The 13008-nt window shown below is 37.8% G+C and overlaps 1 protein-coding gene across 2 annotated transcripts in view; it reads right to left on the reverse strand.

The window, feature by feature from the left end:
• Positions 1-13008, reverse strand: part of FSTL5 (follistatin like 5) — a 3739468-nt gene that overhangs the window by 1266105 nt on the left and 2460355 nt on the right. The window lies entirely within an intron of this gene.

Here is a 13008-nt window from a genome sequence, read left to right on the forward strand (position 1 = left end):
CTATAAAAAAAGGAATCCTTCTGTAGAAACAGGAAGTATCTTACAGGAGAACTTCCTTACCTTTTGAATTCCTTGAGTCCCAGAACCTCCTTATTAGGAGAAAATCCTAAACATCATCCAAACCCTTGCGGAAGATTTAAGTAGATGCTGGGGAGATGCAAAGCAACAGGATCAGGGGTGCTACACATGGATAAACAGTACAGATCTCTCCTGGTGAATACACAGCTGCTCTTTCCTTTAGAGCATATGGAGAAGTAGGTGTGTGTGTGGGGGGAGGGGTGGGTCTGTGTGTGTGTGTGTGTGTGTGTGTGTGTGTGTGTGTGTGTGTGTGTGTGTGTGTGTGTGTGCGTAATGCGCCATCATTTAGAGGCACTGTCCAGTTAACTGACAATGCTCAGAGTCAAATCTTGAAATTTAACAATTAAGGGCAATCAAGTCTCTTTAATCTCCATATAAACTGACAGATCTCCTTGAACTTTATTTACTTATTTATTTTGTTAATCACTGAGGAGTATAGTCTGTCAATGTTAAACATGGAGTTGCAAAGCTGCATAGTTCAATGTCAATGGCGCAACAGGTAGTATGTTTGCTTTTGGTGCAGATGGTTGTAGGTTCTCTTCTCACAAAAGCTAGATTGATTACTGATCCTTTGGATGAGATACCTAGCAACTATGAACCTGTTGTTGGATTACCAGGTATTCTTTATTGTAATATTACCATCAAATTCATTTTTAAATGTAACATAGGCAGTCTTTTCTTCAGGGGCAACAGTCACTAAATTTGTAGATGAAACACTTAAATGAAAAATTGTTTGCTAGCAGCAAGTTCTTCATTAGTTCTAGTTCTGTGTAATGTGTAATTATTGGGATGACTATTGACTTTTACTTCTGTGAAGATTATGCTTATTGATACTGCTGGATTGTAATAACAAAAGTCTGAGTGGCCTTTTATGATTGAAATTTTCTGAAATGGGTAGCTCTGTCATTATTGATTCATACATTTTTTTTCATGGCTTACTGAAAATTTTTTCAAAACTACAAACTTAAAACACACTGTTGCTGCATTTTACAAGGAAAATAATTTAATACAATCAGAAAGGTGAATCAAAGAACACATGCATTTGTGGCCCTAAAAATGTGTGCAAGGGGACATTGGTTTGAAAATAGCCCAAAGGTAAACTTGATCTACAAATGGCCAGAAGCATTTTCTATGAATGTGGGTTTCAATGCAGTTTCAATGAATGTTACTTTCAAGGTCGGAGAACTTTACTGTTGTTCATGCTGTCTGTTTTCATTGTGAGACTGTATTCTTTTGTTTAGGAAATTATTGTGTTTGTGCTTTAACACTTGAACAAAAGTTTTAATTTAAATCCAAATATCTGTAAGCATTGTAGAAGTAAAGAAGAAAATATTATGTACACTGACAGGTTTGAACAGTGTTTTTGGTAAATGGGGAGAAATAGCTAATCAGTGTGACACCGGAATGGCGACTTGGGTGCTGCAAGGGGGGGGGGGTGATCCATTACAATGACTAGGGCCCCATTTGATCACAACCTGGCTCTGCAGCTGCCAGGCTTATTTGTACTACAGAATACAACCCTAATTACATTTTTTGTACTTCTTTCCTTTAGCAGTAAAGTATAGTTCACTACTGGAGACTCTTGCCAGTCCAAAGTGTGTAATGCCAAATAGCACACAAAAAATGAAGAGAAAATAAAAAAAGCTTCTGAAATAGATAAAACATTATGAAATATGTAGTTAAAACATACATTCCTTATATTTCCTCAGCTTGGTTGTGTTTCAACATGAACATATGAGCATTAAACATCATTATGTACACACAAACAATAACATCTCTGGATTAAAAGCCCAGGACATGAGAGCTTTCACAAGATACTATTCAGATTCTTATCACTATGTGCAGCAGAAATTAGACTGTGAAGATGAAAAATGGTTACCTATACTCAATATATGACACAGTATTAACTGACATTACAATTGCTACAAAAAAAATCTTGACTTTTGACCTGTGTAATTTGTAGTTATATGAGAGGATGGATGTGATACAGGCAACAGGGAAAATAATCTTTCCTCAAGCAATATAAAATACAAAATAAAAAATGATCACTGCACCTTTTGCTTCTCTTTATTTTGTGAAGCTCATGCCTGGATATAAGCTTTTCTAACAAGACTGCTATGTTCTTTAGCCTGCAGGTAATGTATGTACATATTTCATGAATATTCTGATTCTGTGGAGTTGCAAACACAGTTGTATTCAGAGGCAGAAACTCATGTCACAAACAATCCATATCAATGTTAGGATTGTTCATCTCCTAAGTCAAAAAATTGTAGTGACAAAATTTCTTGTAAGTCCCTTCTCCCTGATACATCCTGATTGATACTGCAGACAAACTAATAATTATACACCTGCAAGCATTTAGTGATAACAGTTCTCAGAGCATGTCCTTGCAGAGGTAGAGTGTGTGAATGCAATCATGTATGCCATTACACCATGTTTACATTCTCTGCACTTTGTAGAGATTTTGGAATTCATGAATGGTAATGAGTTCACACCTCATTTGCATATCTGCAGTCCTCACAGGGCTGAATCTGCACTATATCAAGGTAATTGTGTAGGCAAGGATATGTGTATCATGGTAGGGAGACTGTTTATACAAAGAGCTGCATGCTAGCAATTGCTTGCAAAACATGTTTCTAGTGTCAAAAATAACCTGATGCAAAGATTTTTTTACAAAATGCTGTAATTCAACCTTACTCATGGATTGCTTCTCACAATACACCTATAGATTAGTATATGCATTGTTTGTCCCTCTTGCTGGCATAGGCATTTATATTTATTTGGTACATTACAAATGTTTGTAAAGTATATAATGTGACATCATGGAACATTTTGTATGTTCATCTGGCAATTTATTGTAGAAGAGTGCTGTATCACTTACTAGCAAGGGCATGGGTTTGACATTGGTAGCCCACAAATGTGTAATATATAACTGAACACTGTCTAGACAAGTAGACATCGAAGAACACTTTTAGCAATTTGTACTGGAAATGAATACGTTGATTTGGTTAATGTTGTAATATACTACTAATTTATATACATGTTTTCTGCTTTACACAAACTATATACTTGCTTCAAATTTCTTTCCTTTTTTTGGGGGGGGGGGCTACATTTACTTCTGTTTACTAATATGGAACTTTCATTTTTTAATTATTTTGTACATGATGGATTCATACATTCATACATACATACAATTTTGTTTTGTTAACAATCACTTGTATCTTCATTGTATATTACATATTTCTTTTATTTTTAAATTTGTACAAGGCTATGGTGCCCAAGACATCTGGGCAATGTAAAATAAAATACAGAGCTGCAGAGAATGAAGTTATTATCCAGGCACTAACTCAATAGGGCTCCTTCCTCTTAGAAAGAGAAAAAAGTGATAAGTCTTGCAATTACCATAACTGGGGCAGATGTCAAACTATGTAAATTTTGCTAGAGCTGTTGTCCATACATATCAGTAAACCTGACATAGGGCCAGAGTCATAATAATGTACATTATATGTACATCATGTGAAATTGGCTTGGAACATATGGCTGCAGGGGTTAGGATGATCCTGCTAGCAAGCTACTGTGACAAAATTGAGGAAATTCTGTCCACTGTCAGAGATCACTGACACCTCAGCAAACAATTCATACAATCTCATTAATGTTATTTCTGATGTGGAGGAGAACACCAGTGTGTAAACTGCAGAGCATTCAAGTAGGCAATACAAGTCAATAATTTAACTCACTTCTTTGGTGTTAGGCTTGGCCTCTGGTATTCTTCCTACCAGCATCCTCTGCCAAAGGTGTTGAACATGTACTAGCCTTTGCACATTTATGATGTAGGGCTGTATGTGTATGGGAAAGGGAATGCTTAATGCATATTATTGTACAAAGTATGTAGGTGGATATTGCAGACATCACAGTCACACAGTATTATATGACATTACATGACACAGGGCACACGTCATATCTTAAGGACATACAACTACTTGCATAAGGGACAAAGAAGTTAGCTATGTTTTTTCAAACAGGCTCCACACTTACTTTGGGCCTCTGATGAGGCTGGAAGAGGTTGCATATTTACTATACTGTTTCCCTGTCTACCTGGTTTTGCTGTACAGTTTTCTCTGTCATCTAGTCCATACTAAATCAAACAAGGTATAAAAAACATTCTTCTTGACAGACATTTGGCAGCAGTAGCAGCAAATGTAATTAAACCATACTGCACACACAGCTTTCTAAAGGCAGCAGCTAGTGCCAACATGCATTTTTCTCCCAAATGTAATTCTGGCTGCAATTTAAAGAGCTGTGGCTTTCAGGATAGATGGTTATACTGAGTGCATGCAATTGCTTATTTAATAGCTCCACCATCTTGGAGTGGTTAATTAGTAAATAATACAGCTAACTATAGGTTCATAGGTGAAAATGAGACTAACTGCACTGAAGGACTATTTTAAGCCTAACAAATAACCTGAGGTCAGAATCAAACTCTGTACCTTGTGTTTACAAGGTGAAGACCTTAAACATTATGCCAAATCCACCTTTTATTGGTGCATTCTGCCATGTACCTTTGTTTGACATTTCTACACTAAGTGTAGAGCCATTTAATGAATATGAAATTGTATGAGCAATGCACTGTGCTGCATACTTGATAGCTACACTTAGTATAGCTGTTAATGAATCCAGCACTATATGATTTAGCCACATAATATTTTTTTTAAAACTTCAAGCGGGCAATATGTTCTTAATAGCCACAAAAAATGTAATAAACATTTACTATTACAGTTGCTGAATGCATCACACAGTACATCTTCAATGTAATACCAGTATATATATATATATATATATATATATATATATATATATACTATATAGCTATTTCTTAAGCAAATACTCTCTTAAACTATCAACCATTTCCCAGGCCGCTTCCTTTGATTTGCCACCTATTTTTTGGATAGATAGACACAGAAAGCTTCCCAACTCTCCTACCATGAAATAAAACTTTAAGCCCAACATTATGTCTGTTCCCACCTGCCATGAACACCAGTCTTCAAACCAGTAATCTTTTACAGCTGTATTTCACCAGCGTGAACTTAAAAGCACACATATACCTCCATACCGTCTACACCATCCTTCTGTTATTCCAAGATACGTGTATCCAAGCAGTGTACTTCACATGCAGTTTTCTTCATTATGATCCCACTCCTAACTCACTCAGCTAACATGTTATTCCTTATTCAATCATAGCCCCCAGAAATGGGCACAGCACATCAAATGTAACATCACAAGAATACAAGGAAAGATAGGATTACTTCAGTAGTTCTGGCATCTTCTGTTAATGTAGCTAAACTTTCAGTTCACCCTAGGTACTAGCTTATCTAATTTTGCTTTATGACAAGCCATGACACCATAGTGAACTTCCAGAATTTTATGGGTTCATTCCTTGACCAATATTGCATTCTAACCTTTGTCTTCCTCTTCCTCTGGAATCCTGTCTACAGACTGCATTACTGTTTTTCTTTATGTTTAAATTAAGGCTATCAGATAGGTACCAAGGACACAGGTGTGTACTATTTTTCCGTAAAATTAACACTTCTTTTACACATGACCTATCAGATTCTGATATTTCTGATGAACAGGCTAATCTTGCTACTGACTGCATGGGAAATAGCTGAAGTGACAATTACAAGCACAAGAATGTGGGAGCAGTTTGTGAGCAGCACACAAAGCTTGTTTCTATCTCAACACTCCCCCACACAAAAACTTAAAATCCATGGCACCTCCCTTTCTACCTTGCAATTGAGACATATAGCATATAACTTAAAAGAGGAAATTAGCATTGGCTAAAGAAGATGTGTAAGGACAGTTGTATAAATTAAATGATTTAAGTCTACAGACAATGATAATACAATGAGGCATTCACATAACAGATAAGGCATGGAAGAAATATTGTATTGCACTGCATTTTGACCTTTGCTACTACTTCTACATAATGTCTAGTTATACTAGTCTCTCCTCTATTCTACTATCTTCCTTAACCTCAGAAAAAATAATTTATTGTAGTGGCAAGCATGTCAAGGAGAGAGTGGGGCAGGGTTACCTCCCAAGGGACCAAAAGATTTTCCTGGCACACATGGGACAGGAGGAAGCTTTGAGGACACCTAACTTTACTTCCTCTCCATTTCAGCCATACCACTTATTTGTTGGTCATGCACACATACCCATTAACCCATCACTTTGTGGTCAATGAAACCCACTTAATATGGATGGGGAATCAACAACTGCCACTGAATCCTGTGCATAGTGCAACCCATTGTAGGTATGTAATGTGATGTGTGGATTACAAAAGGGATGACTGAATTTAGTAGGTGGAGTCTTTCAGTTAGTTTTAGCTAATGGATGCTTGGCTGGATAGAGGATGCTTTCAGAAATTAAAAAAATGCATTGAGGGAAAACAGCTTGACAAAAGACATGTAATCAATTACATTTAGTGTCAGGGGATTTTTATAGTGTAGGTACATTTGAACGGACCTGAACAAATTTCATTTTTGGGTATGTAAGTTCCATTACATTGTTAAACAGATTTCTTTATAACTTAAATTAAAGTATAATAAACACTTGGCTGAATTCATAAAGGTTACCCACATGGTAGCCTTTTTGATTTCACAGGCAGCTCTACTATATAGAGTTTTTGCATGAACACAGGCAGCAATGTGGTAGGCTATCTCTACAGTATTCCTGCAAGCTAATGAGGCACTTCAGGGCAAAAGCATTTGTTAAGTATACAAGTGCTTTACTTCTGGACTGCCTGTCTTCAGGCATCAATGAAGATGACTAGTTCATGGAATTGCTTAGTTGCATTGATTAGCATGGCCACACCAGGACCATCAAGGAGGTGAACAAAGTCAAAAGCCATGTTCATCCATCATGGAAGAAACAAGTGCTAGGGAGTTTAGTGGTGAGATAATGTTAGGAGGTGTGTACATGAGTGTATGACGGGGGCTGCTTGTGTGAGTATATGTGTCATTGCGTGTCTGCCAGGGAGGAAGCAGTAGGGGGAGTTTATGAGGGGAGGTAGTTTGACTTTGTGTGTGTGTGTGTGTGTGTGTGTGTGTGTGTGTGTGTGTGTGTGTGTGTGTGTGTGTGTGTGTAAATGGAAGAGAGTGTCGGTGAGTGTGATTAGGTGGGGAGGGGGCAGTTGTGTGTGTGTGTGTGTGTGTGTGTGTGTGTGTGTGTGTGTGTGTGTGTGTGTGTGTATGTCTGTGTGTGGATCCCTATCATGTGATCGAAGTTTTAAACTTTGAAATTTATATGCTCAAAATCATATGATCGAAGTACTGAAACATTGAACATTTTGAATGGAGATAGTGGTACAGATAGGATTGGGAAATGTACCCTTTTCCTCACTGTAGTGCAATCTTGGAGTTGGTATATTTAATTTGCAGGGGGTGTGGGTGTGCAGGGGTGCTTTGCCTCCTGCAAAAATGTAAAAAAAAGTTTTTTTTTTATTTTCTTTTTCTTTTATGCTTGCTCATGGGTGGGGGGACAGCTAGCCACCAGGATAAATCTTTTCTACATGCCTTAATGGCACAAAAGGTCAGGGTGGACACTAATAAACAAGGATTACTCTGCAAAACATGCTTGAATGTCAATTAAAAACAACATGGGTAGGGGAGACACTAGACATCAGGGGTACGTAATATGTAAAAAATAAACATAACATCTTTCAGGGAACCACTAGACTCCAGGGATATGTATCATGCATTAACCACTAAACACCAGAGATATGTGGCATACCTTAACCACTAGACTTCAGGGATATGTATCTTGCCTTAACCACTAGACAGCAGGAATATGTAGCATACCTTAACCACTAGACATCAGGGATATGCAGCATGCCTTAAACACTAGACTCCAGTGATACGTAGCATGCCTTAACCACTAGACTCCAGGGATATGTATCATGCCTTAACCACTAGACTCCTGGGATATGTGGCATGCCTTAACCACTAGACTTCAGGGATATGTGGTATGCCTTAACCACTAGACCCCAGTGATATGTAGCATGCCTTAACCACTAGACTCCAGGGATATGTACCATGCCTTAACCACTATACACCAGGGATATGTATCATGCCGTAACCACTAGACTCCAGAGATATGTGGCATGCCTTAACTACTAGACCCCAGTGATATGTAGCATGCCTTAACCACTAGACACCAGGGATATGTATCATGCCTTAACCACTAGACTCCAGGGATATATACCATGCCTTAACCACTAGACTTCAGGGATATGTGGCATGCCTTAACCACTAGACCCAAGTGATATATAGCATGCCTTAACCACGAGACACCAGGGATATGTATCATGACTTAACCACTAGACTTCAGGGATATGTGGCATGCCTTAACCACTAAACCCCAGTGATATGTAGCATGCCTTAACCACTAGACACCAGGGATATGTATCATACCTTAACCACTAGACGCCAGGGATATGTACCATGCCTTAACCACTAGACTCCAGGGATATGAAGCATGTCTTAACACCTAGACTAGAGGGATATGTAGCTTGCTTTAACCATTAGACTCCAGGGATCTTCAGTTAAAATGATATAAATGAAAAAAGATCAAATGTCTAGGGTTTTGAACCCTGCATCCTTGGCACACAAAACTCCAGCTTTACTCTACTGCACTAAATGATCAGCCAATGCACTCATGTTTTTTTTTTTTTTTTTTTTTTTAACATTTTTTGTGAATGTTGGGCATTATGCAATACAGGCAGCAATTCTTGACTTCTGAAAGAGAGGAACAGTAACAGTTAGGCAGACTTCTCCACCTCATACTGCAAGTGATCAGGACAAAAGCCTAACACAAAGATGGGAAAAAATCATGGGGAGGGAGGATTTAATTGTTCCTCTACAAATGTAGATAGTCCCTAAGAAAACAGCTTTTGCACTAGCCTGCATTTACTAAAAGTTGCGAAGTGTGAAACTCAAATGTCTGGCATTGAAAACTAAGTGTCATCATCTGTAAACTACCAGATCTGGGAAAAGGGAGACATTGCAGACATTCTGACTACAAAGAAAGATGCAGGGTATGTGGTGTGAGTGTGCCTGTGCCTCTGTTTCACCGTGTGTGTGTGTGTGTGTGTGTGTGTGTGTGTGTGTGTGTGTGTGTGTGTGTGTGTGTGTGTGTGCTATTGCATGACATAGTTCTTGGTTACACAATGCAGTAACCACTGTTAATTACCCCTTGAATGTGCTGATGTGCACTCACAGTAGTTATTAGTGATTTAGAGACATGCAAATTAGTCAATAATAGTGTAATTTGTCATTGCTTCTAATATGTCTTCTTCTTTTGGCTTTTCCCGGTTAGGGGTCACGACAGCAGATCATCTGTCCACTCATGATTGGCAGTGGAGTTTTACAGTGTCGAGTTGCCAGCCCGGCGCCCAACCTTCCACAGAAGGCACACACACACACACACTCATACCTAGAGCCAATTTAGAGTGTCCAATCCACCTACTGCATGTCTTTGGGATGTGGGAGGAAACCCACGCGACCACAGGGAGGACATGCAGACTCCACAAAGAAGGCACCCCAGCCGAGAATTGAACCAGAAAACCTCTTGCTGTGAGGTGGCAACGCTAACCGCTGCACCACCATGGCTGCCTCTATTGCTTCTAATGTGTTTTTGAATCAGAAATGTTTGCATCTTCTAAATGGGGCCTTTTTACCACACCCTTAATATGAATGTCAGGGGTCTTTATGAATCTTTAGGACTCTCTGGTACAAAGAGATAAAACCACTAATGACAACTCAGGTGCTATGAGTTTGCTTTGTGAGTCTAACAGTTGGAGAAGCTTCTAGAGAAGGATAGAAATCAATAGCTATTGACAGCTCAGTGATCTTGCAGTTAGGAATGACAGCCTCAATATTCTGTGTTTGCCATGAGGAAGTAAAGGGTTAAGGTACACAAATGTTCCCGTTAAACTGAAGGTATAATCACTTTCCAAGTATGTGCAGTGATGTATGCATAGGCATCACTGTGTCCAAGAGAGAGGTAACAATCGAGGTGCCAGTAAGGAGTACATTTGTAGGCTAGAGGAACAATCACTCATCATCCATTCTGTGGTTATCATAATGATAATGCAATTGTCCATCAGTTAAGACTCCAATACTTCAAAGTTTTAAAAGGAATTAATGGGTTCTTAGAAGAACAGGGGCTGATGATGTATTGTCATAACTGGAGAAACTGCCTAGGAAAAAAAGAAACGGTGAAAAACTCATTTGAGAAAGCAGCTTTAAGCAAAAGGACGATATCACTTAAGTTATAGCAATGATCCTAGATTGACACATAATGAGGTAAACTATAGGACAATGAACTGTTTAGATGCATTCTGCAATTTTGTTTTAATCTTCAGGCAATTCTCAGTTATAATGACACCCTCATGCTGGTAACATATAAATCAACACTCGGCTAAGTAGATGGGGGATTAGGTTTCTTTTGTTCTTCCACTGACCTTTTACATAATTCTTCTGCCATGGCACTGCTGAGGGACAGAGCCTGCAGGTATCTGTCGTCCTTCTGCCCTTCCTTCCATTTCAGTTTTCTGCACTCACAAAATATGACATTTAGTGATATGGTGGGGCATGTAATATGCCTTAGGGCATGTTGAATAAATCTGTTTTTGTATCGAGGAAGTGTGTTTCCTCCAGATGTCAGAAAAGTCCTGACGTCTATATGATTTTCTTATCCATTCTCATGAGATTAAGATAATTAGTTCCCTAATTCAGTTCTGCTGTTCATCCTCCCATATGGCTGACTGCAGATTTATTCCATTACTGCAGATTTGTTCCATTAGTTGATGCAAATACACTACTCTCCCAGGTCACATAAAAAGTAACATTATCCTCAGTAAAAGGGTAATAGTAAATCATAGAATCACACGAGTCAAACAAGTAGGTGGGTTTAATTCTTTTTAGCCATATATTCACACGTCCATGTTTCTGCTCAGTACAGTGGTACTAGGAGACATATCAGGTTAATAAACTCTTCACTACTATCACTATCCTACTTTTATTACTAGGTTCTGATCATGGCAAAGGAGCAGAAAAAAATGTGCACTCCCCCCACACACACACATTTATATATATATATATATATATATATATATATATATATATATATATATACATATGCATCTCAAACATACACACACACACACACACACACACACACACACACACACACACACACACACACACACACACACACACACAGATATATGCATCAGAAACATACACACACACATACATACGATACAGACACACACACACACTTATATATATATATATATATATATATATATATATATATATATATATATATATATGCAAGCACTATTCTTGAAAGTATATATATATATATATATATATATATATATATATATATATATATATATATATAGATATATATGAGAAAATAAATTTTCATTTGAATCGTATAATTTTTCTTTGGACTTTTAGTAAGAAAATTTAACTGGAACATTAGTAATTAAAATGTTCTCCATTTTCCTAATGCTATTTTGTTAAGCAGAATACCTAATCATGCTGTACACTGAGCACTGGTCACCTACGTTCTTACATCAGTAGAGCAATAGTCACAATTTCAATTGAATTTTGCCTTTGCCTTGAAGGTGACTTTAGCTCTTTACATCCACGCAGCACAGCAGCTAATGCCATAACAAACTTCATTTAACCAAATGCAATAGCTCCTAAAATCCAGACTGACAACATGGTCTCACGGGCACTGAAACTTTATTAAAAATAATCAGTTAAGCACTTTCGTCCATATAACCAGGACTTCATCAGAAGTCTGAATAGAACTTGTTTTTGGAAATACTGTGTTTTCATGACAAATATCTCACTAGAGATAGTGTAAAGCTTGGAAGGCATTGTATGATATGAAGTTTGTCACAAAATCACTTCTACAGTGTATTGCACACTACTTAATCTAAAAGAACAAACTCTCAGTGGTGGTGGCACTACAATGTATTTTCAGCATGGAAAGCACAGAACAATTTACAGGATGAATAGTATTATTGGCTGAGTTAACGTCCCACTTGTGAAAATGATGAGAGAAAGCTACACAAAGTTCAGCAATTTGGTCTGACAACAGTTGCATCCCCATCTCAAAAAAAAGTTGCTCAGAGTGAACTGACAGCTGATCTGAACATCTTTGTACTGAAAAGATAGAGAAAAAATTGGAAATTGTGCTCACAGTCAGATAATGTCAGATAAAGATTCTCATTTGTCCTTGTGTGCTTTAGACAGTCAGTAAAACAGTGGTCAGGATTCTGAAAACTAAACATAGCATTCAAGGGCTATATTGTCATTTATGGAGAGAAGCAAGGAGATGCAGATTCACTCACAAGGCTTACAAAGTGGTGTGCAATATCCAGAATATTTAAACTGTATTACAATATATGCAAAGGGGTAGCTAAACACAGGCCTTCTTATTCTGAAAAGTTGCAAATATATCTTGCATAGAAGAAGTGAGAAAGTACACTTTGAAACATTATGCTGGAAAGTAACAATGTTTCCAGGATAAATAGGATGATTTTTGGAAACAGTGGATAAAAGCAAATAGAATGTAGTTCATGAAATACAGGGGCATATACATGTGTAGTATACACTTGAGATGGTACTGGTGGCGATAATAGCAATGGCTCATGCATAACTGGAAACACCTAAATGGCCAGAAAGTCAGGTTTCACTACATAATGGGCATTGACTTTCTGATGGTCGTCACAAACCTAAAACAAATTAATATAAATAGACTTAGCATTTAATGCTTAAGCATCACAGTTAAACAGCACAATCATACCTCTCAACTCTCCAGATTTTTACAGAATGTCCAGATTTTTTCCCC

Source organism: Protopterus annectens, chromosome 2.part1, assembly GCF_019279795.1.
Source record: "Protopterus annectens isolate FY-2018-M chromosome 2.part1, PAN1.0, whole genome shotgun sequence".
Lineage (NCBI taxonomy): Eukaryota > Metazoa > Chordata > Ceratodontiformes > Protopteridae > Protopterus > Protopterus annectens.